This window comes from Podarcis filfolensis (assembly GCF_964270895.1).
Source record: "Podarcis filfolensis genome assembly, chromosome: 6".
NCBI lineage: Eukaryota > Metazoa > Chordata > Lepidosauria > Squamata > Lacertidae > Podarcis > Podarcis filfolensis.
Genome location: NC_139609.1, coordinates 26417233 through 26440769, shown reverse-complemented (window position 1 = coordinate 26440769; position 23537 = coordinate 26417233). Strand labels below are relative to the sequence as shown.

General features: G+C 42.7%; 1 protein-coding gene and 1 long non-coding RNA gene across 8 annotated transcripts in view; one reads left to right on the top strand and one right to left on the bottom strand.

The window, feature by feature from the left end:
- LOC310765611 overlaps nucleotides 1-15319 on the bottom strand; it is a 377156-nt gene extending 361837 nt beyond the window's left edge. The window contains exons 1-2 of the long non-coding RNA XR_014549674.1: nucleotides 14918-15319; nucleotides 13554-14865 (exon numbers count right to left, since the gene is read on the bottom strand). This is a non-coding gene — a long non-coding RNA (uncharacterized lncRNA). The remainder of the gene's footprint in view (nucleotides 1-13553; nucleotides 14866-14917) is intronic.
- Nucleotides 1-23537, top strand: part of LOC310765590 (uncharacterized protein) — an 84500-nt gene that overhangs the window by 29766 nt on the left and 31197 nt on the right. The window lies entirely within an intron of this gene.

Sequence of the window (23537 nt, the reverse complement as noted above, 5' to 3'; positions counted from 1 at the left end):
GGGTTTTGTTTTTTTAAAGGGTGGTGGGATCTCCACTGCAGAAATGGATTCACCACTTTGTCCCATGTAGCTCTCTTTGCCGAAGTGGGTTCCTTTTGTCAGATTGACAGGGTGGTTGCCTTCTAATGGAATTAGAACTGGTGTTTGTGTGAGAGAGTCAGTAGAATCAACAATTGTCGCAGTAAGCTGAAGAACATAGAAAGACAGCTTCTGTATTTTTAGGAGCTACTCTCTCTTCTCCATAGACTGTAAATATCAAATCTTTGTAGATGGTCAAGCTGCATAATGAAGCTGGAATTATCCACAATAAGGGCTTCACGCTAAGAATGGGCAAATCTGTCAGTTTCATTTTCTCTCTGTTTCTCATTTCCGAGTCTTCAGTTCTTCATATTTCTCCATCAGTTTTAGGTCTTTTTTTAAAAAAGTTCCCATGAAAATTCATCAGCATCTTAGGGTGAACTTCTAATATACACATTTTTGTATGCAAAATATTTCCCCTGAACCTAGGGCATTTTATATGTTATTTTCATCAATGTATGCATTTAGGGGCACACTTTACCACAATATATGCACCTTTGTAAGCATTATGTTGCTGGAAAACTGCATCGCAAAAATACTAATTTTGAAGGAGGGATGTGACTCAGTTTGCATATTGTTTCAGAAAATGAGAATTAGGCAGATTCTCTTTTGATTGTGAATTGAATCAAAGTTCTCTCCCCATTGCTACTTCACAGTACATGAATTGGGATGTTTTGAGGTTTTTCAGGGGGTGGGTGAAAATTAAATTCATTCCCTTGATAGATCCCCCCAGAAGCAAATTGGTGACATATTCTGTGCAGAATATGGATGAGGTAGAAACAGAAATATGTAAGATTCCTTTCTCCCCTGTCACATATGAGCTGAACTTAGCACATTTCAATTAAATTTAGCAGGATCAGTGGATAAAATTGACTTGAGGGCTGGATCTGGTCTATGGCACCAGCTGACCCTCCTTGTTTTAAGGAATAATGCTTATCAAATTGGGAAGACGGCGTTTTGCTTCATTTTTAAAGCATTTTATTTGTAGGAAGGTAGGGGATGCCAAAATCGATTGGCATTGATCTTTTAATTTTATTCTGTGATTTCTTCATTTCTGTTTAGAACTCCTGCATACTGCTCTGCAACAAAAGATAAATATTGGCTCTTCAGTTTGACTCAGGAAAATGGGCTGTGCTATTCTCCTGACATATTATGCTTCTCCAATTAAGTCTAGTGGGTGCTTTGACCAGAAAGTTCAGTTTGATCGAAGTTTTGAGGTTCATTCAGAGCATTGATTTCTTTCCAGCTGGTTATGATTTTGAATGGCGAGGAAGTGGGCTTGCTAAAGGTAATGACTGCCGAACTTTGGATTAGACCAGACACCTTATCAGAAACTGCATACAATGACATAGAAATGCAGATGCGTTGAGCTTGTAGGATTTGAAGTGGCTGAAAATCTGCCAAGTATAGCTTCCTATTTTTTAAATTTTTTATTTGGTACATAGAACAGCCCAATGAGTTTATATATATATAAAAATATGCCTTACAGTGTGATACAATAAAGGCACACCATGCCAGAGGTATTGTTGGGTGTTTCTTAGAAAAACCAAACCAAAATCAAAGCCCACAAAATTTTCATTTAGAAATTAAGTTGGGAAAAAATGTAAAAAAGAAAATGTAGAAGATCCTTAACTATTGAGCAAGTCTGGACATGCAAGTGTAACCGAATCATACTCAGAAATTAATATATGTGTCTGTATTTGATTAGAATGTGGTCAGAAGCTTGAAAGGCTTTCATGTATGAGATAAATGAAAGATGTGCTGCCAGGATTCAGGAGAAACAGTGATTTGAGCAAAACTTCAGGAAATCGATGCGGAATGTATTGTAATTTAAGGAAAACCTTCGTGAAATCACCACAGCCCTTTGCTTCTTTGAGTTATCTCACTGATTCTCCAGCAAGCTGACTTGAGACTTAGTCCCACTGAACTCATGGGGGTTATCTCTGATTAGACATCTGTAAGACTGCAGTGTTAATCTTTGATTTCCACTCACATGTACCCCCACAATAGCAGGAGATGCCTTTTGAACCTTCAAATAAAGCATGCTTGCTTCATTGCAAGACATTCTTATAGTTTGAAAGATTGAGAGGTGAAACATGTTTTCCTAGTATTTTAGGATTAAAAAATAGAGTTGTGTGGAATGACATACTGTGTCATCCTCTCCTCCTTACAAGGCTTCTTTATTAACTACCTTTTCTTTGGAGGGTTGTTTAACACTCGATCTCTCAAATAAAATTAGCAACAATCTGCCCACTCTGTAAAAGCACGTAGATAGTCAACTGCTCACCATGAAAATGGCGGCCCCCGGTAAGCAGCAAAGGAGGCAGCCATCTTTAAAAATCAATAGCAGCCATTTTGAATTAACAGTGTCATCCTATAAACAGCTACTCCAGTGTTAGTGCCTTTGATTTCAATGAGGCTTACTCACAGGTATGTGGGCACAGTATTGCAGCCTAAGTAGGGTTAAGGAAATCTATAGGAATGCTTTGTATCCCTCAGGGTAAGCAGACAGGAATTGGGTAGGTTGTCTGAAGGGCTGAGGTATCATCAGGTAGCAACATGCAGAAATGGGCCAGTGGGAGGATTTGAAGCTTCTGCTTTCAAACCCTTTTACACAAAGTAATTTAAACAAACATAGTAACTAACAGGCTACTTGCAAATGGGGCTTTGGGGCTGTAGACAAGATGGAACCAGTCTGGTTTGGCTGACCAGACTTTAGAAACCCACCTAATTTCTGTCACAGTCTCCTGCCAAGTCACCCATTCGTCTCCATTAGGAAAAATTCAATAAATATTTTGATCTGTCATACCAGGCGAATGGGAACGCCATCTATTTGAAAAACTAAAATAATTGAAATAGTCTCTCTAGAATTAGTGTTCTCTTAAATTTCCCTCTCTAGGCATTATTATTATTATTATTATTATTATTATTATTATTATTATTATTATTGATATATTGATTGCCTTCAATATCACCGTCTCAAGCTGAATGAGAACAAAGGCAACTAAAAACACACAAAAACAAATAAAATTAAAACCATGCAAAATAGACACTCATGGCAAAGACCCAGCTATGTTTACTAGTTATTTCTTAAATTTATATACCACCCTTCATCCAAAGATCTCAGGGCGGTTCCTGCTGGGAAAGTGTGTCAGAACAAAAACGACTTGAATTATTTCTGGAAAGTGCTGACAGTGTGCACCTGACAAGAATGCTATTCCACAAAACAGGGGCAGCCACACTAAAAGGTCCAGCTCCAAGTAACAGTAATAGTGGAAGCATATTATTTTTATCATTATAAGCTGCTCAGATAACACTGTTCTTGGACACCATAATTTTTTGCTAATAATAATAATAATAATAATAATAATATTGTGTCTATGCCAATTCATGCTAAGAGAAAGGTGAAGCCTGCTTTAAATGTAGCTCCTGGGCATATTGCTGTTGTTTTGTTGTTTAATTTATTTGAAGCATTATAAACGGGTCCATATCTGAAAGCTACCAAAGCAGTGTACAATAAAATCAAAGATTAAAGGTAAAGGTAAACGTACGCCTGACCATTATGTCCAGTCGTGACCGACTCTGGGGTTGCGGCGCTCATCTCGCTCTATGGGCCGAGGGAGCCGGCGTTTGTCTTCAGACAGCTTCTGGGTCATGTGGCCAGGATGACTAAGCCGCTTCTGGCGAACCAGAGCAGTGCACGCAAATGCCGTTTACCTTCCCGCTGGAGCGGTACCTATTTAGCTACTTGCACTTTGACGTGCTTTCGAACTGCTAGGTTGGCAGGAGCTGAGATTACCCACTCAATAAACTAAAATCTCAAAAATTGTGCTACTTTTTTATTTGCAGTTAAAACACTGTGGGTGTTTTAACTTTCCACATGGGATCCCCGCAGCCAGTGGCAACTCTAAACCTGACCACCCACTATACATGCCACATTAACACAACCAGATTCCTTTGTGCAGTTAGCACACTGATGTGTTCCCACAGATGGGCTAACACTCTACAGCTAAGTGCCGTGATTCTGTTTAGACACGACACTGGCTGTGTGGATTACTGCGCAGGTAAATTTCTGGCATCGTGTTTAATAAGCCGCAACAGACAATAAATACTTTATTCTAATTTGCTTTCATTTAGGGCTGTTTCCCCCATCTTATTAGAGAGTGTAGTTTGCAATTACCCACTATTAACTGGAAATAGCAATATAATATGGAGCTTGATGAAAAGGTCCAAAGATCACGGGATCCTTCTTTTTCAACTATATTAGTGAGGATAACTTTTAAAAAATCCCAACTGTAATGTAATAGCATTCTTTGAAGAATTAGGTAGCCCCAGAACACTACCATTGGATGGCATTTCTAAATGAACTGAGGGCAGAGAACAGCGATGGGTGTTATAAATATTCATATTCAAATGTTGTTGTTTTTTTATCCAAGTCAATAGGACTCAGTGGCGTAGCGTGGGGGGTGCAGGGGGGCCGGCCGCACCGGGCGCAACATCTGGGGTTAGGGCAAATCCACGGGTTAGGGGGCGCAAATCCACGGGTTAGGGGGCGCAAATCCACGGGCTAGGGGGTGCAAACTACTTGCCTTGCCCCGGGTGCTGACAACCCACGCTACGCCACTGATAGGACTCAATGGAGCAAAAGAAAAAGGGAACAATAGAAAACAACTGTATTAACAATCCTGTAATATAGCTCAGTTGGTTAGAGCGTGGTGCTGATAATGCCAAGGTTGCAGGTTTGATCCCCATATGGGACAGCTGCATATTCCTGCATTGCAGTGGTTTGGGCTAGATGATTCTCAGGGTCCTTCCCTGTTGTAGTGGTTTCGGCAATGTTCGGTAGTTTTTTTTGCAGGTTTTTCTATATAAATTTGCTGTGTTTCTACAATGCAGGGTCCCCCCTCTCGTTAAATCCAAAAATCTTGTGAATTTAGAGCCATCAACCTATAGAAATTGCAGCACCTTCTATGGATGGGTGGCGGTCTCTGTTCTTTCCTTAAAGATGACATTCTCTTTCATGCAGTTCTCATTTTAATGTAATAATTGCAATTTGGGGGCATGAAAAATAAATATCTGAAGCTCGAGTTCAAAAGTCAAAACCATATTTATTTAAGGGGGGGCATCTCTAATTTGAAAGCAATAACTGCTATTTGTTAAACATAATGTGGTTTCTGATGCTTGCAAAGAATGTGAGTGATGAGCCCTTTACTAGTCGACTACGAAAACACAGGCAGGGAGGGATGGGGAAGAGGCTAAACTTTAATGCAGCAAGAGGAGGAAAATCGATTGCAGTGTTCAAAGAGATCTCTGCTGGTGAAGAATATTAAAAAACCTTTCGCCAGTTTTGCAATGACTCTTATGATCTACAGAGAGAAAATCAACTAATCTATGAATGAGCTGGCAGGGAGGAAGAAGAGAAAGGGAATACTCTTTTGCAGTTTGGCTCCTGGTCTACAGAACAGGTAGTCGCAGGGGAAAAAATTGCTACTGTACACAAATTAAATTTAGAGGCTTCGCTGACACATCTTTCCAAGCATTTAAGAGTGCAAGCCTGTACCTGTTTACACAAGAGTAAATCCTATTGAGTTCAATGGTGCTTCCAAAGTGGGTATTGAATTATACTCAATGGAACTTACTCCTGAATAGTCAACCATAGGATGCAAATTGTCCTAGCGGGGTGTGTGATTGGAATTTGTGAAGGAAGGAAAAAGGGGAGTAAATAAAATGAAATAAATATTCACCACAAAAGAAGAAATAACTGGTTTGGCTTTGTACCTAACCTGTAGAACAGTAGCAATTTGATCTTCTTCCAAGTTTACCACTGCTGTACCATAGCCAAGTCCAATGTTAGTTTGGGTTACTGGCTGTGCATGACTTTGTTATGATGCCCTAATAATAGGATCTGAGTCAAGTTTAGCCAGAACTGTGTTTGTGCCATGATTCTGTAAAGAGCACAGTCAAACCTCAGCATGCAGTTTGGGGTGCAGAACTGATTGAGAATCTGGGCCTCAGCGGCTCTCATGTCTCCTTCTTGAACAAAAACAGAAAGGCGGATCGCAAGACAAAAGTCTGAATGGCTAGCAAAATTGCGCAAGATGTCTTACATTGGGTGGTACAGTGGTACCTCGGGTTAAGAACTTAATTTGTTCTGGAGGTCTGTTCTTAACCTGAAACTGTTCTTAACCTGAGGTACCACTTTAGCTAATGGGGCCTCCCACTGCTGCCACACGATTTCTCTTCTCATCCTGAAGCAAAGTTCTTAACCTGAGGTACTATTTCTGGGTTAGCGGAGTCTGTAACCTGAAGCGTCTGTAACCCGAGGTACCACTTTATTCAGCTAAGTTTTACTGAGAATAGACCCACTGAAACGGGCCTTGTTCTGACAGCTGGCCGTGGGCTTCGTCCAAGTGCCTTCATTCTAGGGAGTTGCGCTGCTTGTCCATGTGTTCTCTTGCTTTTTCTTCCATCCTCTATAAAACACACTTCTGGTAAATGAGGAGGCTGGAATGACTCCGCTGGATAGATTCTAAATTGGACGAGTCCCTTCCGAATTAAAGTATGTGTGATACCAAATGTGAGAAGTGAAACTTAGCACCTTCCAATCTGGGCATGTGAAGGAGGAAGGAGAGTCGCCAGAGGAATATGAGCCATATGGCTTCCACCCACCTACCCGCTTAACTGCAGCTCAACCGATGTAGCCTTTCCAGAGTTTTCTTTTCTTTTCTTCCTATGCAAATGCATTCCAACTGATATGAGAATCTCTAGGGCTTTCTTTGCTACTTGATGCCACTCTTAAATTAGCCTTTGCACAAAAGGAACGGCTCTTGAATTCGTGGATGGATGCATGTGTCGGTCTCAGAATATGATCCCCCATCAGCATAAATCTTTAGTAGCATGAAATATAGGCAGTGTGGTTTAGTGGTTAGTGTATCTGACTAAGTATGGGGACACTGGGAGTGGCTGCCGAGACAATATAACACTGGTCCTGAAAGACCGACAATGGCTCCCAGTACATTTCTGAGCACAATTCAAAGTGTTGGTGCTGACCTTTAAAGCCCTAAACGGCCTCGGCCCAGTATACTTGAAGGAGCATCTCCACCCCCGTTGTTCAGCCCAGACCCTGAGATCCAGCTCCAAGGGCCTTCTGGCGATTCCCTCACTGTGAGAAGTGAGGTTACAGGGAACCAGACAGAGGGCCTTCTCGGTAGTGGCACCCACCCTGTGGAACGCCCTCCCACCAGATGTCAAGGAAATAAACAAATATCTGATTTTAGAAGACATCTGAAGGCAGCCCTATTTAGGGAATTTTTTAATGTTTGATGTTTAATCGTGTTTCAATATTCTGTTGGGAGCTGCCCAGAGTGGTTGGGGAAACCCAGCCAGATGGGCGGGGTATAAATAATAAATTACTATAATAATAACATTATTATTATTACTCAGGTTCAAATCCCCATTGGATCATGTCACTCACTGGGTGCTCTTGGGCCAGTGACTCTCTCTTAGCTTGGCCTACTTCACATGATTGTGATGAGGATAACATGGTGTAAGGAAGAATCTTGGACACAACCCTGAGCTCCTTGGAGGAAAGGCAAGATAAAAAATGTAATGTTTTAAAAATATGGGAACCAGGACTTTTTTTTTTGAGCCGGAACTAGCTGGAACTCAGTTCTGGCACCTCTCAGGTGGGCACCATTGCCATTCTCAGAGAATGAAAGAGGTGGTCATGGGAATTCCAGCACCAATTTTACCATAAAAATTGCACTGAGGAAACTAGCATGAGTAAAACAGCAACAACCAGAAATTGGTCTGAGGTTATAGAAACACATTTATTCTCAGTTGCTGCCATTACATTTTGGGGAAGAAAATTAATGTGTCTGCAATCTGGGACACGCAACTGAGGTAAAGGCTAAGTCTGTACTTGTGTACTGGTCTCACCTGGGGCTTGAGGCAGTTTAGCCCTCACCTCAGCGTTGTATTATAGGCACTCCCTTTGTTTTTCTTTTGTGGTGGCCATTTACTGGATAAAAGTAAGCTGTTGTACTGGGGGACACAGTTGCACTGAGGGCAAAACTTGTCCTTCGGGCCAAAATGCCTCAGAAAACATTTCTGAGAATATGTCTGAGATGTTTCTTTGTCTCACCCCCTAGAAAATGATGGCCACTTTTCATATTCTTCCCTGAAGATTTTCCATCATTTAGTTTTCAATTTTGTGGCAGTTGTTGTTTCCCCTCAAAATGGCTTAGGAAGGATGTTTCAGGGAATTGTGGAGGATGCAAAATGGTGGCTTGATTGTGAGGTGGGACATCAGGCTATGTTAAAGGTGAGCCCCACTCCTGAAAAATTTCCCAACAAATTCTCAAATAAATTTGGTGAAATTTCTCTGTCAGCAAATAGGGAAGAGAATTTTGAGGGGCCATTTGAACACAGCTCTAGCTTCATCCTTGACACTCGAAGGTCTGCTTCTCCCCATTCCCCAGTGATCCCACAATGTCTGCATTTGTGCCATGTGTCTCAATGTGTGGACATAAATTCATTAAACCTCCCAGAAGTCCTTGCAACAACAGACAGGCCTTCCTGCACACATGAAGCGTACAATCGTAATTAATGTGTCACACAGTGCATACCCTGCCTTTCTAGGTACCAACTAACTCAAGATGGCTTTAAAGAAGTGAACAAGTAGAAGAAAAAGTGATTTAACATACAAACAATAAAAAAGCAGATCAGGCAGGCCCCAAACTTAATGCCCACCTTAATAATTCTGTCAGCAAGAGGACAAGAAGGAAGGCATTGGAGGTTAAAGGACACCCCCAAGCAGCCTAATCTAAATGGATTCTTGAGAGAGTCTGGTCCAGGACATTTCAGGTTATAAAAGCCTAAAGCCAGCACCTTGAACTGAGCCTGGAAGCAAACTGGCAGTCAATGCAGCCAACATAAAACTGGGAAGCTATGGTCTATCCTGGCAGCAGCATTCAATATCAAGTGAGGGGAACGATACTCAGGTGGAATATACACACATATAAATAAATGCCATGAAAATGCTTTTAAAAAAACGTTTTGAAAAAATACATTGAATCTTGCATGTCACGTTTATATATTGCACTTTGCAACACATTTAAAAGGTTTTATTTGCAGCTGTATAGCTGAGTCCTAAGTGAGTAGTTGTTCATAGGCTATAGAATCATAGAATTGTAGGGCTGGAAAGGATCCCAAGAGTCATCTAGTCCAATCCCCTACAATGGTAGCAGGAATCTCAGCTTGATCATACATGACAGGTGGTCATCCAACCTCTACTTAAAAACCTCCAAGAGATGAGAGTACACCAACTCTCATGGGAATATGTTTTCCTGTCGAACAGGCCTTGCTGTGTGAAAGCTCCTCCTGATGTTTAGACTGGATCTCCTTCCTTGTAACTTGAAGCCTCTACCCTCCAGAGCAGGGGAAAACAAGCTAGTTCCATCTTCTACGTGACAGCCCTTTAGATATTTGAAGGTGGTTATCATATCTCCTCTCAGTTTCCTCTTTTCCAGGCTAAACATATCCAACTCCCTCACAGTTCCTTATAAGGCTTAGTTTCCAGACCCTTGAACATCTTGGTAGCCCTCTTCTGCACACGTTCCAGCTTGTCAATATCCTTCTTAAATTGTGTAACCCAGAACTGGACATAGTATTCCAGGTGTGGTCTTCCCAAGGCAGGATATAGTGGTACTATTATTTCCCTTGATCTGGGCACTATACTTCTGTCAATGCAGCCAAGAATAACATTAGCTTTCTTTTGCTGCTGCATCATACTGTTGACTCATGTTAAGCTTGTGCTCTGCTAAGCCCCCTAGATGCTTTTCACATGTACTACTGGCAACCCAGGCCATATTATGACTTCTGCGTGCCTTACAGCTAGTTCACAAGCAAGATCTTCCATGCATGATGCGTGCTCCCAAGCTTCCCTTGGCGATGTGCATGCTTGCAAAGCAAGATCCAGCCTGTCAGAGAATGTAGCTGCAACAACCTTATCATTCAGCGTAGTTCAGCACACCAGAGTCACACAGTTTGAAAGCACCACCAGCTCACGGGGACCGCAGAGCATTATAGTCGCATACATTCCTTTTCAGACACCCCTCATGTGCTTGTTGCCGTTATCTCATCTGTTTCCTTCAGACTTTCTCTGTTAGAAGCACATCCTGTGGTTAGTAAATGGTTCTTTGCGTCTGGAACAATGAAGCTGTCAATAAGCAAACACAGCAGTGGTTGGGTTTCCATCACCCTCCTAAACCCCTGCACTTTTTAAGATGCTCATAAACATTTGGACACACGCACACATACAAGGTAAGGTGGTGTAAGGGAGAGAGGGTGGGAGAAAACAAAAGAAAGGAACTAAGATGGCCTAGAAGGGGCAAGCAACCCAGACATATAGCTCTCAATGTATCACCCACATTTTTGAACCCGTGTCATTTACTTGACTTGGACTTTTCACATACAAATTTAGCTGGGAAATTAAAATTAGGCTTCAATCCTTAGACTATTTACTTAAAAATCAACTCGGTTGAAACCAGTAGGGTTTACTTCAGAGAAAATGAGTGTTATTTGACTAAATTCAATTAGTCCCAATGGAATTAATGGACCTAATTTTGTTATGTTCATTTCAGTGTGAGTAAAACTTAATTGAATATCACCCAGTATGTTCAGGGTTGCTTCTAGACTGTCACTATTTTGGTGTGAAATTCAGGTATATGGTGGCAAATTCAGGTTGCAGAATTAAAGTTGATTCAGCACTCTTGCGCAACAAATTGCCTTCCCCTCCTCAAAATGGGCTCTTTTCCAATAGGAAAGTGATGTTAAAAGTACACTGGAAAGTGTGGAACAGCCCTTTTTCGGTGCAACATTGTATAACCTCCCCACAAACAAATCAGCTCAATAAACAACCAGCATCATTTAACCTCCCTGCAAACTTTGTGCAAACAAATCTGAATGAATGCTCAATAAATGGGTTATCTGGAAGCGACATAAGATGAGGGAGTTAATATGAAATATATTGTTGTTTCTCTTCCTGAAATCTGACAAGTGTCACCTCCTTGGCTGTCACTCTGGAAATGTGCTTTGTCCCATATTTACTCCTGTTCCCCCTTGTCTGGTGTTCCCACTGAAAAATGAAGGGATTTAATGAAAGCATTTCTGGGAAGAGAAATGCAGGAAGGGGGTATTCCAAGTAGTGTCATATTAACAAATCCAGATGATGATGTTGATGATAAGGAGGAGGAGGATATATATAGCCCACATGGTGCATTGCAGAGCTTACATTCTAAATTTTGATACTGCGAAGGGAGGGGAAAGGGATGCAGTTTTTCTCCTACCATGATGAAATCTTTCCCTTCCTTAAAAAATGCTTCTTGCCAAGAACTGTACAATTAGAGATTTGCTGGTAACAAGCACACTGCTTATAAAGAGGTATCTTTTTAGACTCTTTGTATTATTTCTTATAAGGGAGGCAGATGGGACTAAGCTATAGCATTTGCAAAATTCTACTACTAGTGATAGCAGTGATAATAATAATTAAAGCTGTAATAATGTCAAACATCACTTTTGGAATCTTGGATAATTTAGTTTGTTGGCTTTGCTTACAAACTATAGCCATGTTGTATATTCAGGCTAGGTGTGAACAGACCAGGCTGCTTCCATTTCATGTCAGTCTTGTGTGTACTCAGTCATAGAGCCCTTCTGCCCTGTTTTCTTTTCGTTGAAGGTTTTTTTTAGCGCATATAAATTCACATTCAAATCATACACTGTTTATATGCATTTAATTAACATTCTTCATTTTATTTACATCTATTAGCATTTTCACACTGGGAACACTTTCCAGTGCATTCCCCCAAACCACAATATTTTATTTTTGTACACTCTTTTTAAAACTGAAACTGAATCACAAAAATTGGGGAAAGTGCACCAGCTAATTGATTACTGTCTTCCAATTGGCATATAAGTTTGGGACCAGAGAACTGGGCTGATTTAGTTCAAGGTGCACAGGTTTCTCTTATAGGTGTCAACTGAGAGAAAGACAAGAAGCAAGGGATGGGAATACAGACACACAAATGTCTTATCTCCATCAATATTTATAGGAGAGCCCGTTTCAGAACTCCTGAGCCCGTAAGAAATGGTTGAAACTGTGCACGGATCCACTGAATGACAGGATCTGTCTGCACATAAATATTTTTGAAGGATTGGAGGGCACTTTTTAGCACAGCCAAACCATACTGTGTCTCACCTACCATTTACAGTTGTTGCCAGAGCAGCTGGTCAAAATGGATGATTCACATCCGCCCTGACTCATCAGCGCTTTCACAGGCAAGCCCTGATCTAACCTGGCATTAAGCACTTAGCTTTAAGAATGTGGGTATGTGGATCCGCAGCTAGAGGTTTCAGATCTGTATTTTTCCGATTATCGTATAGCCATGAGTTGCTAAGTGCTTGCTGTCCGTAGCACCCACGTTACATAAAACAGAAAGGCGCCAACACTACAGCTTGTGCGAGGTGCTCTGGCTTCATCCCCTACATCTCAGCCTTACTGAAATATACTCAGAGTCGCAAAGTGATTTCATGCTCTTTATTCAGCTCATAGTAGTGAGGAGGAATGAATGAAAGTCCCCTCAAGGTATCTGCTTTATATACATTATTTACACAATGGGCTGCACATGATTGGCTAATTCCGGAATTCTACTGTATGCCAATCAGGTTGTGGATTCACTTCTATCTGGAGCATGATTGGGTGGTTCCTGCCAACCAATCATACTGCTGCATTGTTCTAGGACCAATCAGACTGCTGCATTCTGAATCCTATTGTTCTAGGACCAATCAGACTGCTGCCTTTTGGATCCTATTGTTCTAGGACCAATCAGACTGCTGCAGTTTGGATCCTATTCAACTCAGTACATAACACTTACTTTATTGGTTACTTAATTTAATTGGCAGTGACATTAGCATTGGAACAGGCCTGATTGTCATCTCGGCCACAAAGGCCTCCCAGCTGAAGCCTTGGTCAAGCCCTTCTAATGCTGCTTAAATGGACAGGGGAAAACAGGCCGATCTCTGGCAATGCAGTTCCACATTTAGACTTAAATTCCTGTAATTTGGCATATGTCAGATAAGAAAATCACATTAAAGCAAAGTCTTTCCAAATGGGCAAATGCAGCAGTGTTTTCTCCCCCCCCCCCCCGCCCCCGACATTCATCCTCAGGATATTTCCTGTTTTGACTGTGCATTATCTGAAACCAAATGACATGGCTTCAAGCTGTATCGGGTTAAGAACTTCATTCGTTCTGGAGGTCCGTTCTTAACCTGAAACTGTTCTTAACCTGAGGTAGCACTTTAGCTAATGGGGCCTCCCGCTGCCGCTGCGTGATTTCTGTTCTCATCCTGAAGCAAAGTTCTTAACCCAAGGTACTATTTCTGGGTTAGCGGAGTCTGTAACCTGAAGTGTATGTAACCTGAAGCGTCTGTAACCTGAGGTACTGCTGTATTAAGGTTGGGGGTCCTTTGGTCCTTCAGATGTTGATGTACTACAACTCCCAGCATCCCTGACCAATGGCTATGCTGGCTGTGGGCTGATGGGACTTGGGAATCCAACAATACCTAAAGGGCTACAGGTTCTCAATTCTTGCTATAGGTGATATTCTCGCCAAACTATCCTATCAATCCTTTTTGAAGGTCATTGAAAAGGCCTTTGACATGCCCAACTGAACCTAGCTTACACTGTTGTGAAGATCCAATGAGATTAACAATTACTCTAGGCGCACTGTCCTGGACTCTGGGGAAGAAAGGTGGGATTTTTGATAAATAAAGCAATGCCTCCTTTTCGAGTGTGAATTGGTGATAAAGGAAGAAAAAAGGTGAAGCTGGTTTCCCTGAGCAAAAGCCAGCATAGAGATGGCACAATGGGATAAGAAAGAGGAAGCAAGTAGAAACAGTGGGACACAAAACATATTGGCTGAACGAGGGTCAAAGAAGAATAAGGCAAGGGACAAGAGAAAATATGGCGGCTTTGAGACACAGCGATGGAGAGGGCCTGCCCAAGGTTTCTGGCTACCTCAGATGGAACACCAAATTATTTACCTTCACCTAAATCAAGGTGAACAGAAACCCAAGACTGGCCAAAATATTTTAAGCGCTGTGCCAGAAATTTCTCCCAACAACCTCCACCCAAACATGATCGCAACACCCCAAATCACTTTACTTAATGGAGGGCAACTCACTAGGGAGGTCTTACATGCCCATCTGCCAGTAGTCTCTTTGCTTTCCATTTATGGATGGGTTGCCGGAAGGTTGGCCAGGCCTCAGGTGCAGCTGCATTCCAAAGGAGGGCGGGGCTGGGGACAAGCGATAGATGGCCTAGAGGAGAACAGATGCCCATGGTCTTTGTTCTCTCTCTTAATTAAAAGTGATTTTGATTCATCAACTTCCTCTGGAATAGGAGACCAGGAGCAATCAGCAAGTGTGAGACAGTGCAGATATATAAATATTCGTGCCAGTTTCTTCTGCTCTTCTGCCAATAATCAGCCATAATCCTTGAGTTTTGGCCACAACCCAAACAGTCTTTTTCCATTTACCGTAAACAGAGCTTAAATCCAGTTTCAGCTATCAACATGCATTTCTTGTCAATTGTAATTTGTCGCAAGTGGGGGCGGTCCACAAAGGAACAGCTCATGAGGAAAGAAATTAGCTATGCTTTTGTGCGGTTCCCAGGCATTTTGAGCGTTTTGTGGGTCTGAATTCTGAGTGGGTTGTGCCCTTTTGCAGGAACTAGATCAGGGATAGGGGACCTGTGGGTCTCTAGACGTTGCTCAGCTCCAACTTCCATCAGCCCTAGACAACAGTGGCAAACTTGGGAACTATGGCACCCTGTTTGAGACTAAAAATTTGTTCACACATAACTGCAGACCTTGCGCTACCTTCCCAAAGGTGACTAAGGAGGCACCCAACCTTGGGAAGGACCCACGAGGCTCTGGAGAGTCCTAGAGACTTCTCGCTGTTACAAGGTTAACACACATCCATGGCAAGCGCACATCAGAACTCCAGCAAAAGATCTTTAAACCTCTCAGCAGTGTGTATATGAACATACACGAGTGCTGGCTGTGCACATGTGAGTCCAGGTACACACTCCTTCCCAGAGCTGGGAAAGCATTAACTAGGCTTTGAGGAAGAGGTGGGAGGACTCTAGGATTCTGTCAGAGCCCTCACGCCTCTTTCCCAAAGCTCAATGACTCACTTAACGGGCTTTGAGATGGCACCCCCTCAGCTTAGCACCCAGTGCATGTGCACCATTTGCACAGCCCTAAATCTGCCCCTGCAGGCAGCATGGCTAATATCCAGGGATGGTGGAAGCTTTAGTCCAGTGTGTGGAGGGCCACAGGTTCCTCACTCCTGAAGTGGCTTCAGTGGCAGAGCTACATGCTCCGGCACTGGGAGCGGTGTACACCTGGGGGCGTGGTGTGCACATGTCCCATGGGGGCGTGTGCGCCGAGCTCCAGGCGTCCCAGGAGTACGTGGAACACCAAGCATCCCGGGGGGCAGGGGCAGCCATGATGGCACCCCCCCCCCAGGATGGCACTCGGGGCAGACCGCTCCCTCTGCCCCCACATTCATCTGCCAGTGAGTGGATTGACTGCTGTGGCATTCTCTAGAGGGGGGAAGTGATACATGGTTCCGTTACTGGGCAGGAGATTCCACTCTGCTTGTGGAAAGCATTCATTCTTCTCTGTGGGGATTTGACAGAGAACTCGCAGGGAGGATAAATTAGGCAAATTCAACGTTTTAAATCTATACTCTTTGGACCAGCAGAGTCAGGTACAAGGAAGAGAGAACTGTCCATTAAAGCAGAGGAAACTGTGGCCCTCCAGATGTTGTTGTACAATGGCTCCCATCATCACTGGCCATGTTGGCTGGGGCTAACGGGAGCTGGAATCACAGCAACATCTGAACAGCCATGAGTTCCCCATCTTTTATTTGCAGAAATGATAGGCAATGGTGACGAGCAACCAAGATCTCTGCTTGGAAACTGAAAAGCCCTTTGTGGAGTGTAGCATTCTGACACAATGTGAAGGTGGGAAATGCTCTTTCATGTCTTTCTGACCTAGCAGCCCATCCTTACCCAACAAGTGATGTGTAGATTAAAGTCCATCTAGGCAACATTTTCTTCAGTCAGGTGTAAGCCTGCAGTTGAAAGGCGTGTGGTCATAAATTCTTTATGGCAGCGATGGCCACGTCAGTATTTTCAAGGGCTGCTTGAATTTCCAGATAGCGGCTGGGAGGCCAGGAATGTATCTTGACACACACACACACACACACACACACACACACACCTGTATTGGAGCTCACACTCTATAGTAAAGTCTGCACTACCAAGCTGCAGTGGTCTCCCAGTTAATGCACTCCTACAATACAAAACCCAAAGACAAATGTGAAATCTCTCTCTCTCTCTCTCTCTCTCTCTCTCTCTCTCTCTCTCTCTCTCTCAGCCCAATCATGTGCAGGTTGACTCTGAAGGATGTTCCATTGTGTGGGATTTATTCCCAGGCCAAGTGTGTAGTCTTGCATGTTTTGGAAATACGTTGCACTCCTTATAAATGAAACTATCAGCAAAGAAACAGCGGCTCACTTAATGTTGAAAGGAGCTCTGTTAAGTCATATTGGTAGATTAAGAGAGAGGAATGGGCCAAGAGAGAAGAGCTGGAAGGAGGTAGGCAGGTCCATTGCTTCCTACAACAACATTAAAATAACATTAAACAATATTAAGAATGAAATCAGCAGTTGAACCCTATTAGGTAGGAAACTGAGGAGCCAATTTTGCTAAATATACTCATGGAATGGAGAAGGTACTGAAATTCTCCAGCTGAGAGAGAGAGAGAGAGAGAGAGAGAGAGAGAGAGAGAGAGATGTATCAGAAATTTGTCCAATTTCCCCCTCTCCCTGGGAAGTAAGAATATGAGCCCTGCTAAATTGGTCAAAGGCCCATATAGTCCAGCATCCCTTTCTCCCAGTGGCCAGCCAGATGCCCATGGAGAAGTCTGCAAACAGGATCTGAGTACAACAGCCCTCACCTCACATGCAATTTCTGGAAAACGGAATTCAGAGGCACACTGGCTTTGACAGTGGATGTAGAACATGGCATACACTACAAAGACTCTTCACTGACAGTGAATATTGCTGTTTTGCCATATCTAGTGTGGGAAACACTACATCAGAGTGTAGTATGAATGATCTGGTGGACATCATGTGTGCATGTGAAATGCCCCCTTCTGGTGCAATTCTATGCGCATCTCCTTAGAATGTGCAGATTGTGCAGTCCCACTGAGTGGGGCTTACTCCCAGGCAAGCACATAAAGGATTGCAGCCTTTAAAAAGCATGTTAGCATCACTTGAGAGAAGTGGCACATCTGTGGTAGGCCGGTCTCTTCCAACCTTCAATAGGGTGTGCGGGAGTGGGGCAGCGGAAGGTGGGGCTCATAAGTGTGTGCTTAATTTAGATAGCTAGCTGAAATGTTTCTTGTGTGCATAATTGCAGACATCAGTGACATCTCTGCAGACACGCTAACGTTTTCAAAAAGCATTCTGTGTGTCTTATGAAAGCACCTTGATTTCCATTGTTTTGAAAAGAAGCTGCATTCTGGAGTTCACGCACTGCGTGTTGAGGAGGTTCAATGAGAGAAGGTGTGGTTTTCCGCAAAGCACCTTTCTGTGGCCTCTGACAGACCCAATCACATTTTAATCAAAGAGACGAAAGAGAATGTTGCTCACAGTAAATTTCATGCAAATTTTATTCTATTGCCATCTGATGTACTCTGTGCAGTGACAAAGGGGCACTGCCAATCTGTCTTTCAAGAGGATCTCTCAGGATGTGAATTGCTTCCCTGGTCTCCATCCCCAGCTGATGATCTCATACCACCTAACCCAGCACCAGTAAGGACTGGTGTAATAATACTGATGCTACAAAAGCCCAACTCCCTAAAGCAAGGGAAATCTGTAATACCTCCCAATATACTTAACAGGGAGGGTTGAGGAATTGCAAGTCCTTCTCTAACCCAGTCTATGGTTTTCTACACCCTCATGACTTCCCAACAGCATCAGGTTAAAAGGAGACAGTGGGTACAGACAGATAGCTAGATCTGCAGATGCGTGGAAGGTTATTATAGAAGATATTGCATGGAAGAACAAACTACAGGCTGTGAAGCTGGCATGACTAGGCCTCAGTGTGTCTTGGAATGGAAAGTGATGTTGTTCCTCTGCATTTTCCAGAGCTTGGCATTTGGAAGAGGCTTCCAAACTCTGTGCAGAATGGCCATAAAGCCCAACAATGTAGTTGTCCTCACCAAGACTGAATGTATTCCTAATGGTGATGGTGAAAGGTAAAGGACCCGTGACAGTTAAGTCCAGTCACAGACGACTCGGGGGTTGCAGTGCTCATCTCGCTTTACAGGCCAAGGGAGCTGGTGTTTGTCCGCAGACAGTTTTTCCGGGCCATGTGGCCAGCATGACTAAGTTGCTTCTAGCGCAACAAAACCCTGAAACCAGAGCAGTGCACAGAAACACCATTTAAAAGGTGATGGTAGGACAGGAATTTTGAGCCATGCAGCAGAAAGAGGCTCCCCAAACACAATAGGGGATATTGTGATAGATCCCAGATGTTCTAGCAGGCATTGTTCTGTTTCAGCATATAGAGTGTCTTCCATTTCTGGTTTGCCACATTTTGAAGTTGGCAAAGTAACACACATTACCATCTACAGCAGAGCCCATAACACCATTAAGTCCACAGTCTAAGATTGCTGGAGATTACGTATGGAGAAGTGTATTCCACAGCTGTAAAGAGCTACTCTTACTGTTGATACATCGCTTAACACTCAAGATGGTCTCTAAGTGGTTTACAAAATCTCCAATACAGTATGTACTTAGAACCAGCAGTGAAAGTGAGAAACTACAATGCAATGCAGTGCCACAGAACAATCAAATCCTAACAAATCAAAAACATTTTGATGCATCTTTAGAGTCAGGGATCCCATCCAGCTTCAGCCTTTGTCTTGCGAAGGCACACCCTGTCTCACAAAATGCAGCACTCTTTCCACTAACACATACAAACCACACCCAGATACTGACTTATCTCTATACAAATCATACAATGTCTGCTACTCAGTCAGTATCACTCTTCCTTTTTTAAAAAAGCACACAAATTCTGCCATCTTGTTATAAACCTGCTGTCCAGAAAGGCATATCATCATAAACTTTCAGGGACTAGATAGAAGTCTGGGAAATGGGTGAATGTCCTCCAAGACATGTCCTCCAAGAATATGGTTGCTCCTGGATAACCTACCAATGTTTAACCCAATATTTGTTGTGTTTTTCTTTGGCTTGGGTTGTAAAGGCTATATGTGTTATCTACATAAAGTATCATGGTACAATACCTATTGAACCACCCTGTTACTAGTTGGACCATCCTTTAAAATTGATGCTGTTGAACAAGACATCTTTTTAGAGCTAGTACTTTTATTGCAGGGGGAAGACAAAAGATATTAACATTCTTGGCAGGAATTGTATGCCTTCCATCCCCATTCATTGCCTCCCCCCCAAAAAAAAATTGGCAGTAAGTGAAAACCTACAACCAAATTTCCTGCTCGAAATCCTGTTGTACAGATTGCCTAACCAGGGACACTGTGTCTTTAACATTTACAAACGGCTGATTTTAATCCTCTCAAACAGCCAGTTAAAAGCTTCTGCCTGATGCATAAAAATTAAGTTAACAGTAATTAATGTAACCAGCCTGGAACCTTCACAAACTCCTGCCAGCAAGTGTCTTTTGGTGCACTCAAGAGGCTGTGGTTTGCTTGACGGTGCCAGCAAACAGGTTGTGGATTGTAAACACTGTAATTAGTTAGTAAGTTTCTAAATCTCCACTTGCTAGGCTGGTGGTCTGAATTGTTGGAACAGTTGACCCCCCGAGAGGAGAGAAAAACAAAGGAAGGGAATTAGTGCAACTTTGCTTTGCCTTGCCAGCATATGCCACTGAGCCACTGTTTTACCTGGCAAATGTTGGTTTTTTTCCAGAAGCGGATGCTGCAGTCTTGCTACAAACACGTTCTGAGGAGGGCAGTCAAGCTAGTTTGTAGCAGCAAAACTGGAAAATCATATTGTGGCACCTTAAAAGCATCATTGTATTATGGCAGAAAAAATTTGTGGATTAGAGGCCACTTCATCAGATCCAGTGGATTGCATGTGATTAAATGGGCTCTCCTTCAGAAAGGTTCATGCCATAATAACATTGGTTAGTCTTTAAGGTGCCACAGGATTCTTCATTGATTTTGCTGCATGCAAGGATGCCAGCTGCAGTTTTATTCATTCATAGGAAGACAGTTGCTCAGAGCAGGTGTGTGTGTGTGTGTGTGTGTGTGTGTGTGTGTGCGCGCGCGTGCATACACACACTCACACACTCACACACTCACAAATGCATGCATTTATTCATACACACACACACACATACGCACTCACAAATGCATGCATTTATTCACACACACACACACACAACACATGTATGTGCATTTATTCATTCACAAGAAGGCAGTTCATCAGACCACACATCTACACATATACAGACACATACATTCCACATGGCTGCAAAGTCGAGAGGAATAATAATAATAATAATAATAATAATAATAATAATAATAATAATCCATCTGATTGGGTTGCCCCAGCCACTCTGGGTGGCTCCCAACAAAATATCAAAAATACAATAAAACATATCCTCCACTCTCTAACCAGGAAAAAAATATTCCTGGAAGGCTGCACTCCCCCAGCAAGAGATTCTGTGACTTGCCCTTTTTCTTTTTTTGTCATGAAGGCAAAAATGTAAAGGGAAGGAAAAACACACAAAAATCTTTCATTTTTCAAAGATGGAAATATTCTAAAGATGTGACTTCTCCTAGAGTTAGGCAAATAAACCTGCCTAAGATCACATTGCATGCCACCCAGAGCCTTTGAGGGGTTGCTGGTAAAGATCTAAATAATATGTAAAACATTTGCACCCCACCTTTTCAAAAAATGTCCAAGATGGGTAATGATTGGGGGAGGGTATCAAAAAATGTCTGGTATCACAAATTAGGCTGTAATCATAACCCTACTAGCCTGGGAGTAAGTTTGATTGAATTCCGTAGAACTTCCTTCTGAGTAAAAGCTGCGTTGAAAGCCCAGAAGCAGTAGAATCAAACAGAAACTGAGAAGAAAAAGAGCCTCAAATGAAATAGCCAGAGACAACATCAGAGCAAAACATCACTAAAAATAAAATAAAATCCAGCATTGGAATAAACAAGGGAAAAAACCCACAAGCAGAAGAACAAACAAACAAATGCACATATCTGTGTTCGATACCAAGCAAAGGGTGGAACTTTGATCATGCTTTCAAGAAGAATGGGATTAAAGAGAAAACAACAGCTTCACAGTAAAGCCGAAAGACTTCAATGTAGGGCCATTAAAATGTGGAGCCTATTGAGTGTAAAACTGAAGGCAGTGACACCATGACTTTCCCCATACAAACATCAACTGAGTTATATTATGTGTTTAGAGGTACCGTCCATTCATAAAGCATGGGGCTTTGCATCCTAAGAGGACAGGTCCCTGCCCCAAGGAGCTTCCAGCCTAAAATTCAACACTGGGGGGAAACACAGAAGAAGGGAAAGGAAATGGAGGCCAGCAGGTAAACAGAGAAAGAATGTGTTTCAGTTAAATGGATCCAGCCTGAGGTCCTGACTATAAACTAAATTAACATTTCCATTGGCAATCATGCATAGGTAACCATAGATGAATCTGTCAATTCTGGTAACCTTAACTTTGTCATTTTTCAAATCTTCAATCCAGTTCTCCACATTTCTGCAGCAATTCGCTTTAAAAAACAACAACAACATACTTGTCGGCATTTTAATCCTAATAAACACAGTTTTATATGCAGTTTCAACCAAGTCGACTCAGAAGTAAGCGCAATTGCAGCCCGAGCAATTGACTAATCTGTTCTGCAATTCGCTTTCCATGCAAGTAAAGTTCAGTCGATTGGCGAGCTCAGGGAAAATGTCAGCAACAGGAAAAGGCATGTTCTGATGTGCGAACAGCCGCGAGCTTGCCTCGTCCAATTTCCACCACAACATCATACAATAAACCAATTACTGTTTGGAAATAGCTGCAGTTGTCCCAGGCTTAGGCGAGAGAAAGGTAGCTGGCGTGTTTGCAGCCCACAGGCAAATGTTGCAAATGGCCTTTGGTTCTCAAACATGTGCAAAAGTGCGTAAGGGCTCCTGCATCTGTGGAAGGTGTGTAGCAAGGGGGAGGTCAGCAGGTGCACCTTGCTGGACAAACCACACCTGCTGGTCTTCTACACTACTAGTACAGGTGCATAAGTCCTGCCAGGCTTGTATCTGCCCCCCCATTGAACCCCATCTTTTGATTCTCAGCTATTCTACATCCTTAGGGACTGTGCTAAGTAGAGGGTGTGTGTGAAAGTACAACAGCCAGCTCTGCCCCCAACTTCTTCAGAATAATTTGCAGACTAATCTGAATGAAAGGCCATGTGCAGAACACTACAAGGTTAGAAGATGTGGGGGCATTTCTGTGGTGTTATTCAGCTAAGCTTTATGAAGAGCAGACCTCTTGGATTTTATGGTCATGTCAAATTAGGTCCACTACTTTCAGTGAGTCTACTCTGAGTAAAATTTAGTTGATTACCACCTTCTTTTTTAATTGCTCCACCAGCTCTAAACTGGTTTGGGGGCCTTTCAGTAGGCTGCCGCTGGCAGAAAGGCCACCAAGGACTATCCTAAGCTTCCTCAGCCACCTGCATTATAGAATCATAGAACTGTAGAGTTGGAAGAGACCCTGAGGATCATCTAGTCCAACCCCCTGCAATGCAGGAATAGGTAGCTGTCCCATACAGGGATCGAACCCCCAACCTTGTCATTATCAGCACCACTCTCTAACCAACTGAGCTATCCACACTGATGGCCTTCTGTGCCAAGTACATGTACTTATGCTTTCCACCATGAAAGGTGGTACTGCCCTGCCTTTCGGTGGTATTGCCCTGCCTTTGAAACACCCTCCCTAAGGAGACAGATGTGAAGGCCTTGCTTCTGCCCAGATTTCAGATGGTTTTTGGAATCGTGCTCTTCCTGAGGTTATTTTATTTTATTTTTACACAATTCATTAGGTTGCATGTTTTTAGTGGGTTTAAATTGTCTTGGTATGTTGTGCGAATTCGTTTTATTCATACTTCTTTCTCACACCTCCCTGAAACCCTTTGATGAAGGGCAGTGCCAGTTAAGGGATATTTTAAAGCAATGACAAAGCTACCCAAACAGCAAAAAGCTGAAGGAGCGTCTCCACCCCCATCGTCCAGCCTGGACACTGAGGTCCAGCTCCAAGGGTCTTCTGGCAGTTCCCTCACT